General features: G+C 34.4%; 1 pseudogene; it reads left to right on the plus strand.

Moving 5' to 3' along the window:
* Nucleotides 1-7,767: 7,767 nt before the first annotated feature.
* On the plus strand, nt 7,768-8,405 carry LOC133092030 (small ribosomal subunit protein eS4, X isoform-like; annotated as a pseudogene).
* Nucleotides 8,406-16,743: the final 8,338 nt, after the last annotated feature.

Genomic DNA, 16,743 nt, shown 5'->3' on the forward strand with positions numbered 1-16,743 from the left:
GTGAGAACCAACTAGCTGAGCCCAGTCAATGCCAAGTGCATGAGATAACAATAAATGCTTATTTTTTACTCCACTAAATTTGGGATTGTTTGACACACAATATTAGGTCCATGAAACAAAGCTAGAGTGACTAAGACCTGTGAAACAACAGTGAATGATTTAAATGTGTCATATAAATGGGGTCCCAGAGAAAAGGAGATATAAAATAGGGGAAATGGTTGAAAATTTTAAAAAATGGATGAAAGACACCAACCCAAAAATACAAATAAATAAATACAGCATATTCAAAGCAGGATAAATACAAAGAAAACACACACACATGTGTGTGTGTGTGTGTGTGTGTAAAGGACTTATATACAGAATCAAAATCAACAATAAAAAGATGAGCTAACTAAACTAAGAAAATGAGCAAAAAGCTTAAAACGACACTTCACAGAAGAAAATATTTAAAATGTTCGTAGCAACTTTATGCATAGTTGTCTATGACTGGCAATAGTCCAAATGTTCCTCAACAAGAGGACAAATTGTGATACATTTGTATAATGAAATAGTACTCAGCAACAATAAAGAATGAGCCCTGGGCCTACTGAACATAAGAAAGCAGACACAAGAGAGTACATTACGTATCATTGCATTAACATGAAATTCTCCAACACGCATAAACTATTCTGTAATATGTGAAAATTGTAACAGTGATTTACTTGGTAGAAACTGTAAAAATGACTGGAAAGGGGCATGAGGGAACTTTCTGAGGAGCTGCAAATATTCTACTCCTTATCTTGGGTGTTGGTTATAGAATTGTCAAAACATATTGAATTTAATATTTCTGCATTTTAATGAATGTAATTATACCTCAATATAAATTTAAAACATTTATAAAGCCAGGACTAGGATGCCATATTACTTGAAGAAACATCAGGAAAATTCCCTGCATTGGTATATATTTAGGCCAGCTTTTTCAAGCCTCTCGAGGAAGGGTAGTACCTTCAAGAATGTTAATTTCTTTCTTTTTCTATTTAATGGCAGCAACAGTGTTTAATATGATGTGGAATGAGAATTCTATTTTCCCAGCTTCTGCGTAGGTGCCCAAAACTGAAAATAATAGGTAACAAACACCTCCAGATTCTAGATAGATGTGTCAGCCTATATATCCAGGACTTAGTAAATGTTTGTGACCACTGCCCAAATTCAGAGTTATGCATTCACACACACACACACACACACACACACACACACACATATTATAATGAGGGAAAGTTAAGTATGACAGATTGATGATTAACTACCAATGGCCCATTTTCCCGTTCTATCATTGTTCAGAGTAACAAAGTGTTCAGCTTAGAGAATCTCCTTCCAAGCTACCTTGCAAACGTTGATAATCATTTGGCATAGTTCTCATCAGTTAAAGGCTTTGACATAGCCTTTAATGCCCTGATTTAAAAAAAAGGGGGTGGGGGGAAGCTAGAGTGGGATTGAAGAGTCTTTTATTTATTTGTTTGTTTATGTACTTATTTTATTTATTTTCCTGTTCATGTACCACTTCCTCTTTCTTGAGATCAAGTCCCTATGCCTATAGTTTCTGGAGCCATCCTCTGATTGTGAAGACAGATGCCACATGCTGAGAAAAGGGAAACTGGAAACCAGACAGAACTAGGCCTTGAATGACTTTTGAAGGAGCTCTACAAATGTACAAATTTCCTACTTAACCTCTTATTATTTGTAAACAATAAAACTTCTATCTGGTTAAGCAATTGTAGTTGACTCTCTCTTATATACAGCTAAATTCATTCCCATCTAATGCAGTTGGAAAGTGAAGATTTTTACAAGATTTTAGGGAGTGTTACCTCACTCACAGCCTCACCCTCACCAGAAAATGTGAATTGTAATAAAATAAAGTTTTTATACCCATCACAGTAATTTAAACAAATAAATAATAAAGGAAAAATACATATTGCTGTTGGAACTGGAATTGTTAGAGATCTTCCCAGAATATTCTTGAAATATCTCTTGAAATATAGATCAGTGGAACAGGATAGAAAGCCCAGAGATAAACCCACGCACATATGGTCACCTTATTTTTGATAAAGGAGGCAAGAATATACAATGGAGAAAAGACAGCCTCTTCAATAAGTGGTACTGGGAAAACTGGACAGCTACATGTAAAAGAATGAAATTAGAAAACTCCTTAACACCATACACAAAAATAAACTCAAAACAGATTAAAGACCTAAATGTAAGGCCAGACGCTATAGAACTCTTAGAGGAAAACATAGGCAGAACACTCTATGACATAAATCACAGCAAGATCCTTTTTGACTCACGTCCTAGGGAAATGGAAATAGAAACAAAAATAAACAAATAGGACCTAAAGAAACTTAAAAGCTTTTGCACAGCAAAGGAAACCATAAACAAGAATAAAAGACAACCCTCAGAATGGCAGAAAATATTTGCCAATGAAGCAACTGACAAAGGATTAATCTCCAAAATTTACAAGCAGCTCATGCAGCTCAATATCAAAAAAACAAACAACCCAATCCAAATATGGGCAGAAGACCTAAATAGACATTTCTCCAAAGAAGATATACAGATTGCCAACAAACACATGAAAGGATGCTCAACATCACTAATCATTAGAGAAATACAAATCAAAACTACAATGAGGTATCACCTCACACCAGTCAGAGTGGCCATCATCAAAAAATCTACAAACAATAAATGCTGGAGAGGGTGTGGAGAAAAGGGAACCCTCTTGCACCGTTGGTGAGAATGTAAACTGATACAGCCACTATGGAGAACAGTATGGAGGTTTCTTAAAAATAAAACTACCATATGACTCAGCAATCCCACTACTGGGCATATACCCTGAGAAAATGATAATTCAAAAAGAGTCATTTATCACAATGTTCATTGCAGCTCTATTTACAATATCCCGGATATGGAAGCAGCCTAAGTGTCCATCGACAGATGAATGGATAAAGAAGATGTGGCACATATATACAACGGAATATTACTCAGCCATAAAAGGAAACAAAATTGAGTTATTTGTAGTGAGGTGGATGGGCCTAGAGTCTGTCATACAGAGTGAAGTAAGTCAGAAAGAGAAAAACAAATACCGTATGCTAACACATATATATGGAATCTAAAAAAAAAGAAAAAATGGTTTGAAGAAGCTAGGCACAGAACAGGAATAAAGGCACAGACGTAGAGAATGTACTTGAGGACAAAGGGAGGGGGAAGGGTAAACTGGGACAAAGTGAGAGAGTGGCACTGACATATATACACTACCAAATGTAAAATAGATAGCTAGTGGGAATCAGCCACATAGAACAGGGAGATCAGCTTGGTGCTTTGTGACCACCTAGAGGGGTGGGATAAGGAGGGTGGGAGGGAGACACAAGAAGGAGGAGATATGGGGATATATGTATATGTATAGCTGATTCACTTTGTTATAAATCAGAAACTAACACACCATTGTAATGCAGTTATACTCCAATAAAGATGTTAAAAAAATTACATATATTTTGGACAAATAATTTTACCTGGGACTTTTTTTGACAGACAAAAAGTACTGGAGCATTGGAACACAGGAATATAGATTAGTGAAGTAACAATGGCAAAAAGAAAGAAAAAAGTGAATGCCCTTCAGTAAGAAAACAATTCAGTAGATCATGAGACTTACATACCCTGGAGTATTCTGCAGCTGTTGAAGGTAAAGAATTAGTGCTATCTCTTCAATATTAGTGCAATACCTACTGCAGTGTCCTCAGTAGAGAGGGACCAGAGGTGGTGGGAACAACTCACCTGGATGAAAGTGATTAGGAGGTTCATTGTAATAAATACACCCAACTAGAAGACACTCTGCTTTTTAGTATTACTGTAGGCTGGTAATTCTACTAATATCATTGATAATACACTTTTCCCCATCAGTCAAGATTCTTCTCACCACTCCTCTGTCTTTGGTATTGCACTGTGTAACAGTTAACTTGGAAAGGTTTCTTTAAAGTACTATTGAGTAGCAAAAGAAAAATACAAAATATGTATATCATCTTACTCTATTAAAAAATAGTGATCAAAATCCTATATCTGTATGCATATTTGTATGAGTGTATATCACATACATATGACTAAAATGATTATCTGAGCATGAGAAAAAAGACAGAAGGCTAATTTCTAGATTGTTGACATGGGCTCTGGGAAGTGGGAGAGGTGGAGGAGAGGGAGGAGGAAGAAAGAAGATTAGCAAAAAAATACTCCATTAAAAATGTATGTATGATTTGATCACATCTGCACATCCGTATACGTATAAGGGTGGAAATGTAAAATCAGACAGAAGCAAACAGAATGTAACAAATTTTAGTAATTTCAAACTGAAAATTGGGGTCCAGATTTCAGAACTCCATACTATGTGAAGACTTAAATATCTGAAATCCTATGTGAAAGGATGGGATAGAGATCAGGCTTGGAAGATAGTCAAGAAACACTCGTCCACCCCAAAAATCCAAGATGTACTCCATGAGGAGGTTCTTACCATTTGCTTAAATTGCAAGTTGAGAGAACTGACTCATTTAGTACATACAATAAGAACGCATAAATATAACTGTCACCCATCATTCCATTGCAAATTTGTATTGAGAATGAAGACTAACTTTTAAAATATTTTCTTTAGAATGAACATAATCAAATGGTTAGCAGAGAGCTCCAATAATTTTGAGTATATAATTTCCTGTTGGCTTGTTTGTTTAGTTATCCAGAAAATTGGGATGCAAGGCTTAAATTTTTACTGTAAGCTTTATAAACACAAAAACTAAGCCTCACTTAGTTCTAAGAAAGCAGAGCTAGGTGGAGGATCAGGGGTGATGGTTTGTGCCTGACACAGAGCAAACATTTTAGTTGTATCTAATCAGCAACTGGTTTTGTTTTTAGTTCCAGTGTCAAATCCAGCAGTCTGCATTAAGGAATCTGTACAGAGGCACAATAGATTAGTCATTAGTCTCCATTAGTCATTCAGGCTGCTTTGTCCATGTCGCTGTGACCTTGCAGAGAACACAGTATCCTTAGAGACTTTAAAATCATGTTCTAGGTGAACCTCACCTCATAAAGTACATTAAGGCTATAATTCTGCCCTGTGTAAAAAGACTATGAATTTACTAAAAGATGTAAAAAAAGTTTTTGTGTTTTTTTAATCTAGATTAAGGACATGTTTGTTTGGGAACTCTTGCTTGTATCAAAGTCACTAGATTTATAGCATCAATAACTTACTACAAATAAATAGAAACAGTTCAGTATTTTTTAAATAGTCCTTCTAATTTTAGGCAGAAAGGCAATATGGAGAAATAAACAGTGTTGACAAGCAAGATCCTTCATTTCCAGCTCTACCTTAGTCAGGTATATTGACTTCTTTCTAACAAAGAATAAATATATTTTTCATGAAGAGCTTCACTTTCAACCTCTGCATTCAAGGGAATTGCTATGAAAAAGGTTACTGTCTTTATCTCATTACAAATAAATAATGAGTTGGATAAACATTTTATTCCAAGTTTTGGATGCTTGCTGGTAATTAATGAACAAAACACAAACCTGTTCTCAAGACATTTGCAAATTCAAGTAGAATGCCCTGTGAGAGGCACCCTAATTTTGCTAGTACAAGGAATCTTGTAAGCATAGAAAATTATAAATATCATAATTTTGGTTAGATAGTTTATATACTTTTGTATTAACAGTTTCCAGGTTAGGATTATGGCCACACATTGCTCTAATTAAATACTTAAAGTTCATGCTTAGGGACCACTTACAAGGTTTTTGAGATCATCAAACTACCAAATTCATACAAGTGAGACAAGATTGAGATTATATTTTTACTCCAAATCCTACACCTTAAGCAGAATTACATCAAGGTCAAGCTTGCTTTTAAAGAAATTAAACTTATATTTCTCAGACATAGAAATTTGATTAGGAATTTAGATCTGTTCACCTTGGAATAGTGCTTGCCACTTTGGAGTCTACTTTCTTGTATGGGTATGAAAATGGATCATTCAACCCAAGCCAACACTCTGACCAGGCACCTTTCTCTCCAATGCTCTGAAATTAGATGATGAAGAATAAAGGCAATTAAATATTTCCACAGATTGTAGGCAAATAACCCGGAATTAGCTATGACTGCTTGACAGAAAATTTTGGCTTGTAGTTTTTCTTAGCAAGCTGTTCATGAAAATATTGAAGTTGCTGATTTGAGATACATTTAGTTCATTTTTGTTTCATCTTTTTTAAAATTCAGTACTTATTGTTTGAGTTTAAAGGGCAAAAGGCCAACGACTTATTTTTAATTTTCACACACATTTCCCTTAATAGCTACATTACCAATCTCTACCTGGATAATTTAGTTAGACAAATATATAGAAAAAAAAATAAGATAGGCCTAAAAGAGCCTTTGGAAACACCAATTTCTAAAGCTGAAATATAATGCTTGGATATATTTGCAAAACAAAATAATACTCTGTTCTCTTTGATACTTCAACATTTCAACTTGTAGCAGATACCTGTAAATTTAAGCACTGACCCTAAATAAAATGCAAAATTTTAAAAAATTTAGTCAGATAAAAATTTATTCAGACAAATGAATTCTAATAATCTTTTGGGAAATAATTAAATATGATTTGCTTCCTTCCTGTTCAGCTAAACACAGATTACTTAGTAATAGCAATTAATATTTATGCAGGTCTTTGTATGTTTTGAGAACTCTTTTAAGCTTTTTGCATGCATTATTTCATGTAGGTCCCATAACAACCCTACGTTGTGTGCATTTATATTAATTAAAAGAAAGCTGACTTCTATAACAGAGAAGCCCCATAATTTCACTCCTTTTATTAAAGTATCTATTTTTTCACACTCATAAAATCTAATTAGTCAAAATTTGGTGCAGGGAATTGTCAGATACCAATACCCATAGATGCTTAAGCCCCTTATATAAAACGGCACAGTATTTGCATATAACCTACGCACGTCCTCCTGTACGTACCCTTTAAATCATTTCTAGATTACTTATAATACTTAATACAATGTAAATTCTATATAAATAATTGCTGGTACACAGCAAATTCAAGTTTGCTTTTTGGAACATTTTTGTAATTTTTTTTCCCGAATACTTTTGATTCGTAGTTGGTTGAATTTGAGGGACACATAAATACGGAGGGTCGATTGTCCTCTCTTCACTGACAGTTTGAATCTTTACCTAAACAACTCAGGAATGAAGGAAAAAAATGGATGAAATTGATTCTTCTCAGAATTGAAGACCTTAAGAAATGATGCATTAATTTCTGCTACCTAGATCTTGGGTGAGCTCCAAGTTCTTTTCCTCCCTGAGACCCAATGGATTTTTAGCTATTCCTTTGATTCTGTGAGTCTTCTCCATATCTTTCCAATAAGTTCCTCTTTTTTTGAATAATTTGACTAGACTTTTGGTTGAGTTCAATTTTTAAAAGTAGATATAAAGTAGTATATATTACCAAGGTATTTTTTATTACAGCTTTAGTCTCAAAACTGGACTTAAACTGTTAAGATTTTTAAGTCAATTTGATCACCCAGTGAATAAAGAGAGCTAAAGCTGTCCTTTTATCGAAAAACAAACAAATACGGCTCTTTTTGTGCCTAGCACAGCTGTGGCTTGCAGTCCCAAGCATCTGAAGCATGTATCAGCTCCAGTAGACTAGAAGCTGTTAACTGACCAGTGTGTTTGCTCCTCATCCATTTACTGGTTCCCACAAACAGAGAATGTCTCCTTATCAGTTTCCTAAGGGTCATACTAAGTATACGCTGACAGGAGATGAACTAAAGAAGATCTCATGCAGCAGTCCATTAAGATTGATGACAAGGTCTGAACTGATACAACGTACAGTTGCTGGATTTATGGACATCATCAATATTGACAAGACTGGAGAGAATTTTGGTCTGATCTATGACACCAAGGTTTACTTTGTTGTCCATCATATTGCACCTGAGGAGAGGCCAAGTACAAGTTGTACAACGTGAGAAAGAACTTTATGGGCACAAGTGGAATCGCACATCTGGTGACTCATGATGTTCACACCATCTGCTACCCTCGGCAAGATGAATGACATCATTCAGATTGATTTGGAGACTGGCAAGATTACTGATTTCATCAAGTTTGACACTGTGTAAAGTGACTGGAGGTGCTAACTTGGGAAGAATTGGTGTGACATCCTGGTTCTTTTGATGTGGTTCATGTCAAAGATGCCAATGGCAGCAGCTTTGTCACCCAGCTCTCCAACATTTTTGTTATTGGCAAAGGCAACAAACCATGGATTTCTCTTCCCCAAGGAAAATGTATTCACCTCACCATTGCCAAAGAGAGAGACAAGAGACTGATGGCCAAGCAGAGCTTGAGGTAACATGATTGGTAGAGTCTTTGTACTTAATTAACGACAATACAGCATGATATATTTTTTAAAGTATGTCCAATTAGAGTAACATGGCTGGATGTTGTTCAAAGTGACTCTTTTATCAGTCTCAGTGACCCAGTTGCCAATGACAGAGAGAGAGAGAGAAAGAGAGAGAGAGAGAGAGAGAAGAAATGAATATATTCAACGACTTATTGGCCACCACCTGCTGTCTATATAGTAAATTTAATTTTTTTTCTGATGGCAAATTGATTCTAAATTTCATTGAGCTTTCAAAGCCTTAAACTTCATAAGATAATCTTGTTCAAATACAAATATTCTGAGCTACACAAAGGAACATTCTCAGGAGGTCTTGGAGAAAGAATATAAGCAGATTCTTGTAAGTGCAAAATCCCTAAGTCTTGTGTTCTATTTTTAAAAACTATATAGATTTTTGTATTCAGCTCTATGGAATATCCATTTTTCGTTGTTGTTTTTGCTATTTCTACGTGACTTTGGACAATGTTCATGCTCTGATACACATATATCATTTATCCAATGGTGTTGAATAGCCTTAGGACACTACCATGTTCCCTTAAGGGCACTAATGATATGTTTGTGAAGCAATCCACAATGTTGCCACTGATAATAACTTTTAAGTTCTCACCTTTAAGGATAGATCATTACCTTTATCACGTTGTCATCATCAGTTGTACGTGTATTCATGTGTCATACTGGAAGCCCCGGGCTAAAAATGTATACTGATTTGAAAGGAAGAAATAAAACTGCCTTTATTCATCAAGAACAAAACTGTATATGTAGAAAACCTCAAAGAATCTACAAAGATACTCATTGAGTTAATAAGTGAGTATAGCAAAGTTTCAGGATAAAGGACACTATACAAAAGTCCATTGCTTTCCTGTATACAAGCATTGAACAAAAGAAATTTAAAATTTTAAAAATATCATTTACAATAATGCCAAAAATGAAATACTTAAGAATAAATCTGTCAAAACTTGGGTGTGATATATTTTCAGAAAACTACAAAACACTGACGAGAGCAATAATAAAGGATTGTCTATAAATAGAGAAATATTCCATGTTCATGAATTGGAAGGTTCAATTATTAAGATGCCAATTTTTCCCACCCTGATCTATAAAATAATTGCAATTTCAATCAAAATCCCTGCAAGCTATTTTGTAGATATCAACACACTGATTCTGAAAATTATATGGAAGAGCAAATGACTTGGAATAACAAACACAGTGTTGAAAAAGAAGAACAAAGTTGGAGAAGTTACATTACTCACTTTAAAGACATATTATAAAAATAATAAAGTGGTATTGGTAAAACAGTAGACACTTAAAACCCAACAAAGATATTCAAATCAGTTTTGACAAAGGTGCAAAGGCAATTCAATGAAGAAAGGGTAGTATTTTCATCAACTTGTACTGGAACTATTAGAGGTCTATATGTCAAAAAAAAAAGAAAAAAGGAAAGAACAAAAAGAACTCAGACACAGCTCTTGCACATTATAGAAAAATTAACTGAAAATGGATCACAGACATAAATGTAAGAACTATATTTTTTAGAAGAAAACATAAGATAAAATCTAGATGTCCTCGTGTTTGGTGATGAGTTGTTACATACAACACAACATAAGCATCCATGAAATACAAATAATTAATCATTTGTATTTTATTACATTTATTAAATTAAATTAAAATTTCATATCTGTGAAAAACACTGTTATGAGAATGAGAAGATAAGTAGCCACAAACTAGGAAAAAATTTTAGCAAAATATATACCTGAACAAGGACTTGTAACCAAAATATATAAAGAACTCTTAAACTCAACAATAAGAAAACACACAATCCAATCTAAAGAATGGGCAAAATGAGCAAAATATCTGAACAGACACTTCACTAAAGAAAATACACAGATTAGAAGCATATGAAAAAAAAAATGCTCAATATCATTTGTCATTAGGGAAATGCAAATTAAAAACAATGAGATACAAGTTTTGGAATGGCTTAAATCCAAAACTTGACAATAAAACTTACTTGCAAGGTTGCAGAGCAACAGGGACTTTCATTCATTTCTGGTAGAATGTAAAATAGCACAGTCACCTTGGCAGACAGTTTGACAGTTTCACCATATGATACAGCAATTGTGATCGTACATATTTACCCAACTGATTTAAAAACTTATGCACATACAAAATCCTACACACAAATATTTATAGCTGTTTTATTCAAAATGCCTTCCAATAAGTGAATGGATAAACAAACTGTGATATATCATACAATGGAATATTATTCACAATAAAAAGAAATGAGGTATCAAGCCACACAAAAATATGGATGAATCTTAAAGCATATTGCTAAGCTAAAGAATTCAGTCTGAAAAGACTGTTTACTGTATGACTCCATTTATATGACATTCTGGAAAATATAAAACTATAGAAACAACAAAAATATCAGTGGTTGCCAGGGATTTGGGAAGGAGAAAGAGTTTAATAAGAAAAGCATGTGGGTCTTTTTAGTGCATTGAAACTATTCTGTATGATAGCATAATTATGGGCATAACACACAAGGTATTTGTCAAAACACACAGGACTTTACAGCAAAAATAGTGAACCTTAATATACGGCATGTTGCAGTGCCAAAAAGTGTGAGGTGCTCAAGAAAAAAAAAAAAAAAAAAGAATAGAAATATGTCAAAGGGACACAGGAGCCAATGGAAAGAGCTCCCAATGATCAAAGCTGGAGCAATTTTAGTAACAGAATAAATAGTGTTGGATTATAGCCAAAGTAAAAATAAATAACCATGAATCTAGATTGATTATTTAACTTTAAGAGGAAAATAAATTAATCAGAAAGAATAAATAAATCTCCCAGGCAGAAGAATTCTAAATAATTTGTGCAGATACTCTGCCCTCAAGGAGGCTTCCTTAATTACTCCCCACTCCTTAAGTATGGACTTTACATAATGACTTTCTTCCAAAGAGTACAGTATTGAAAGGGGATAAAATAATAATTTTACAATGGAGAAAACTGACAAACTACCTCAGACAGGAGATAAAGTTTAACTCAACAGCGATAAATCAAGTTAATAGTATGTATCTTTGATATTACAAGATGAAAATGGCACTTAATCTTTGTGGTCTTATTCCTCAAAACACTGCAGCCTAAACAATGGCAGACAAATCCCAACCAAGGAACACTCTATAAAATATCTGATCAGTATTCCTCAAAAATTGTCAAAGTCATCAAAAACAAGGGAAGTCCTAGAAATTGTCACAATGAAAGAAAGCATAAGGAGACATGATCATAATCATGATCAAGATGACTAAATGTAATGTGATATCCCAGATGGGATTCTGTAACAGAAAAAGGCCATAAGGTAAACACTAGCGAAATCTGAATAAAGTATGAACTTTAGTGAATAATAATGTATCAATATTGGTTCATTAACCATGACCAATTTCTAATATTAATAATAGGAAAAACTAGGTGTGGGGTACGTGGGAACTCTGTACTATCTTTGCAAGTTTTACATCAATCTAAAACTACTCTAAAAATTTTACTTAAAAAAACTTACATACTTTCCCAAAAACCTTAAATATGTAAGGCTAAAAAGAAGTGCTGCTGGGTCTTGTGGGCAGCTGGAGTATTATTAGCATCACACGTGTTTACACAATAATTAACAATCTCATCTTTTATCTTTCCACTGTATATCCCTATTTTTCCATCAACATGTGACTTAGGACTCCCTGTTCTTTCAATCAACCCACTTGCTTATGCAAACTTTGCTATCACCTTCAACTTGTAGTTATTATTAATGGAAAAGTAAGCAAATGCCTGAGTCAAGGATTTCTAGGAGGAATGGAGAGAAAAATAGAAGAAGAAAAAAAAGAAATCTGTAAATGTGAAGATACCAAAGTGTAATGAATTTCCTAGATAATCTATTTCCTAGTAGTAATATTTCCCAAGTGGTAAAATTTGGAAATAAAATCTATAACAGTTAAATTTTACTGCTAAATGTTATAAATATTATTTTTTAAAAGATTTAAAAATATTATTATCAACTTTGTTATACTAGTACGCTGAAACTGTTTTCAACTCTGGTCTCAGTATCCATGCTGTGAGATCCCATATTTATGAAATGATTCTTAACCAGAACAATCCTGATTTGATATTTTAAAAAAAGATTATTTTATTTTGGCAGTAATCTAAGATGGATTCACTACAACAAAATGCATTGTGTACCATGATTAGGTCTAATTTCTAAACTTTAATAATATATTTATAGATCAGAAGTGATATGATAAAATTCTCTAAAGATAGTAACTATACTTTAGTCAGTCTGGTTGTTTTAGTCTTCTTAATACAATGAAGGCCAAGGTCAAGAAAACATCACTCTCAGTGTGAAACCAATAAAAATAAATAGCAAATTGTTAAGATTCACTATCTGCAGGAAGTATTCCTTTTATGAAGTGTGTGTATATTTGTTGCTAAGGAGATGGGAGACAACCCAGTCCAATCTTCACAATGAGAGTACATCATTCAAAATAACATGAAACAAAGAAAGGTACAACCTAATCAACTCAATTGTCACAACACAGGTTAGAGTTAGGAGGTATGGATTGTTTTGGACCATATAGCATCAATGATATGTGGCAAAAAAAATGAATTTTTTGTGTTTCAACCTAAAGTATTCAAGCTTTAGGAGTCGTGGGGGACAAAAGAGCAAGAACATTATTACTAATTTTCTTAGGAAAGCAGATACTCTGCTTTTTGCTGACTATAGCTATTTTCCTAGCAATACCCCTGGGTGGGAGAAGACTGTACATTAGGACACCATACAACCTATAGGAGCTGTTCTTCCAGAAAATTTCATTTCCTTTGTAACTTGGTGCTTTGTGGTAATATTTGGATCTATAATTTGGCGTCCTCACTGAACTTGCCCATCAACAATGGCTTGAGAAGCTACCACCTCTGGTATTTAAACCAGAAGTGACTGCTATGTTAAAATACTAACTTGAAATCCTGGACTATTAACAAGTCACTTGAGAATTTTGTTATATGGGTCAATGCCTTTGAAGCTAATCAATTATATACACATATTGAGGAGCTATGTTTTCAAAGGACTGTATTGGCTATAAGGAGTGAAAAGATGTAGACTTGTAAAACCCAAAGGCCTCATAATCCAGATAGGGAGATGAATATATACAAAATTAAGTTTAATACAAGTTCAAGGGTTATGGGAACCTAGAAGAGAAGGTGATTTATTCTGAATGTTAGAATTGGAGACAATTTCCCAGAAAAAAATGAGAGTTGGGCTGGGTTTTAGACAGAGATTTAACACAAAGAATATTGATAATGGAATTGGTAAACTAGAGACTGCATATCAGTGACAAGAAAGTGCATGATGTGTTTGGGGGAAGGGTGTATTTTTGGTGTGAGGATATCGTAAGACATATGATCAGAGGATATAAAGGTGGATTTTTCGATAAAGTGTCTTAAATACCTTGCTTACCATTTCTGTAGATCTACTGATTTACCACCTTTTCTGCCTCCGAAAAAAAAAAAAACATGGGTAACGTTCTCCCAAGAATATTATTTCTCATTATTGACAATGATTTTCCCTGTGGGAAATAGAAATACTCTGATGGGGGAGGTAAATTACAACTCGTGATTGAAAAGTTCTTAGTGTGTCCTGCCAAGTCCACCAGCAGCACTCCTATAAAACACACCAAAGTTAGGTGTACTAATTGTGCTGAAGCAATAGAGAACATATCCCAGAGGAAAACTGGGAGTAACTATGTAGGAGGATTAAGGAGGGATTTTTTTAATGGGACTTAATGTTTATATTTGGTGAGTTTAAGGAGGAATTAGCATAGTCAGGGTCAATAGTGAATTAGACATGGTCGAGTAGCAGAGGCTACTTTGTGACTGGGTATCTTCATAAATGTATCCCTGAAGTGGAAAGATCAAAGTTGGGCTAAAGTTGTAGCGGGAAAGGAATAGTAATCACTCATGTTCAGAAGAGTGGAATGTTTTGTCATGTTTGTGGTGCTCACATAACCTTGTTGACATCCTGGTTTGAGCATTGTTTCTGATGGGAATATTGCAGTCTGGTTGTCATCAATGCCTATCCTACTCTTACTGATTGTTAGCAAGGCTGATTTTCACTTTTCAGTTCATCCTGCCCCATCTACCAGCATTCTTCATTCTTGGTTGAATATCTGCTGAGGGCACATCAAAGTAGTTTGTTGGTGGTGGAGGTGGGTATTTTTTGAGACTGATATATCTAGATCATTGTAAAATAATAACTATGATTACTCTGTAAAAAATCTTGGAAATAGGATGCCCTGAAGACATGGTAACTAGTTAGGAGGCTTTTTCAAAATTCTAAGTAAAAATTATGGGGGTCTTGGCTTAGATAGTGAGATTAGAAAAAATTAAAAAATAGTCAAGACACTTCCACAGCGGAATCTATGACTCACTAGCCAAATGATGCAGGCCATCCAGGAGTACATCTGAAAGAGTTTTGCAGTAAGCATATTAAATACTGATACATAATTAAGCACCTATTTCAGAATACTCAGGAGGTTACATGCTTTTCTGTATACATTGTGGTAATTATACCATGATTGGAAGATGAGTAAATATAGTCTTCATCTCTTTGGAGTTCACTGTCAAGAGAGGTATGCAGATATCTAAAATATGCAATGAAAATAAATAATATAGAGGAGGATTATACAAACCTACAGACAGTGGGGACTTAGGGACCTTCTCCAGGGAGGTAACCTGGAATTTGGGACTTGAAGTATAAATAGGGGAGATGATAGAAGATGAGAAAATATCATGAAATAGAAAATGAATAGTTCATGCTACCGAGATACAAATATGAATATACTAAAGAGCTAATCATAAGTAACCAGGGATGCTATAATAGAGTGGATAGGTGTAGCTGGGGTTTTAGAAGCTTAGAAAAATGGGTTAGGCTATAAGGCCATGCTGAGGAAATGTACATTGTAGGAAACTGAGAACCATAAACAAGGCCAATGCAATGAGCAAAAGTGGCTTATCATACACATTAATTTGTTATCAATAAGTATTTGTTATTAATAATTATCAATAATTAAATCTAAACTGGCCATGGAAAAAACCTACAATAGTCAAATAATTTGTAGTGTACCTTATGCAGAACCACACCTCTACTCTCCTATAGAGAATATTAGCATATTAACATATTTTAATTTAAAAGTATGTTAATTTATAATATATTAATATATAGATTTATAAAAACTTAATTTAAAATATAAATTAACATATTAAATGCTGTTCTATTTATAAAGACTTCCACTGGAACAGATTGCATCATAAAGTTTAAAATACAGTTCCAGTGTTAACCTTTGTTGCCAGGATTTTTTTGTTTTTTTCTCACAGAAAAGTAGTTCCTTTCTTTTCAGGCTCTCTGTTTTCTGCATCATGGTAACCATGGAGCTGTGATCATTGTTCTTTGAAGCCACAATCCCCACCATAGTCTCAGGAACACTGGAGGAAGATAGTTTCATTTTCTTTAAACAATCCTGGAAAGTACACTCTCTGTATGCATATCAGAGCATTCCCTGCCATCACAGTTCTGCGTTCCTTCCATTTTGATTTTCTGAAAAGCTTCTTGTCAGAATCTCAGCAAGTACACAGGTGATAAATAAACTCCCTACCTCTTGGTGTGCTACATGTAGAGCTGAAGGATAATTCCCCCATGATGTTTAAAAATCCCAACTAAAAGGCTAACAAGTCACAAAGGTTTGGTAGTACTTACTGTCCGAAAATGGTGACAGATAAGGGCAAATCAAGTCAAATCCAGATGCAGTGCTCAGCTGGAAGAATTGCCAATGGCACCTGGCATCCATTTAGAAAGGTCATAATGTTCAGAGTATTCCAACGAACAGAGCTCAAGCAGACTTCCATTATTTCACTCTGTGGTGAAGCCATTCTGGAGCCGAGTGTAGTCAGTTTCAGTGACTTGTTCTGTGGCATTTTAAACATCTCTGTTTCGTCCCCTTTCCTTCCCATAGCCCTCCTTCTACACCCTTCTTGGGCATCTCTACTACCCTACTGATTCCTGAAACTACACTCTGTCTTTCAGAGTTAATTAGTTAGGATGCCCTCCACCACCATTTTCTTAATCTCCCTCATTCCCATCCTCGGAACCTCCTTTATTTCAGACCACTGGTATTGTAAAAAGAACCTTCTTTTCTAGTTTATTTGTTTTTTTTTTAAGTTTCCTGATTAATAACTTTTATTATTTACTTTATTACTTGTTATGGATTCA

This window comes from Eubalaena glacialis, chromosome 1, assembly GCF_028564815.1.
Source record: "Eubalaena glacialis isolate mEubGla1 chromosome 1, mEubGla1.1.hap2.+ XY, whole genome shotgun sequence".
NCBI classification, from domain to species: domain Eukaryota; kingdom Metazoa; phylum Chordata; class Mammalia; order Artiodactyla; family Balaenidae; genus Eubalaena; species Eubalaena glacialis.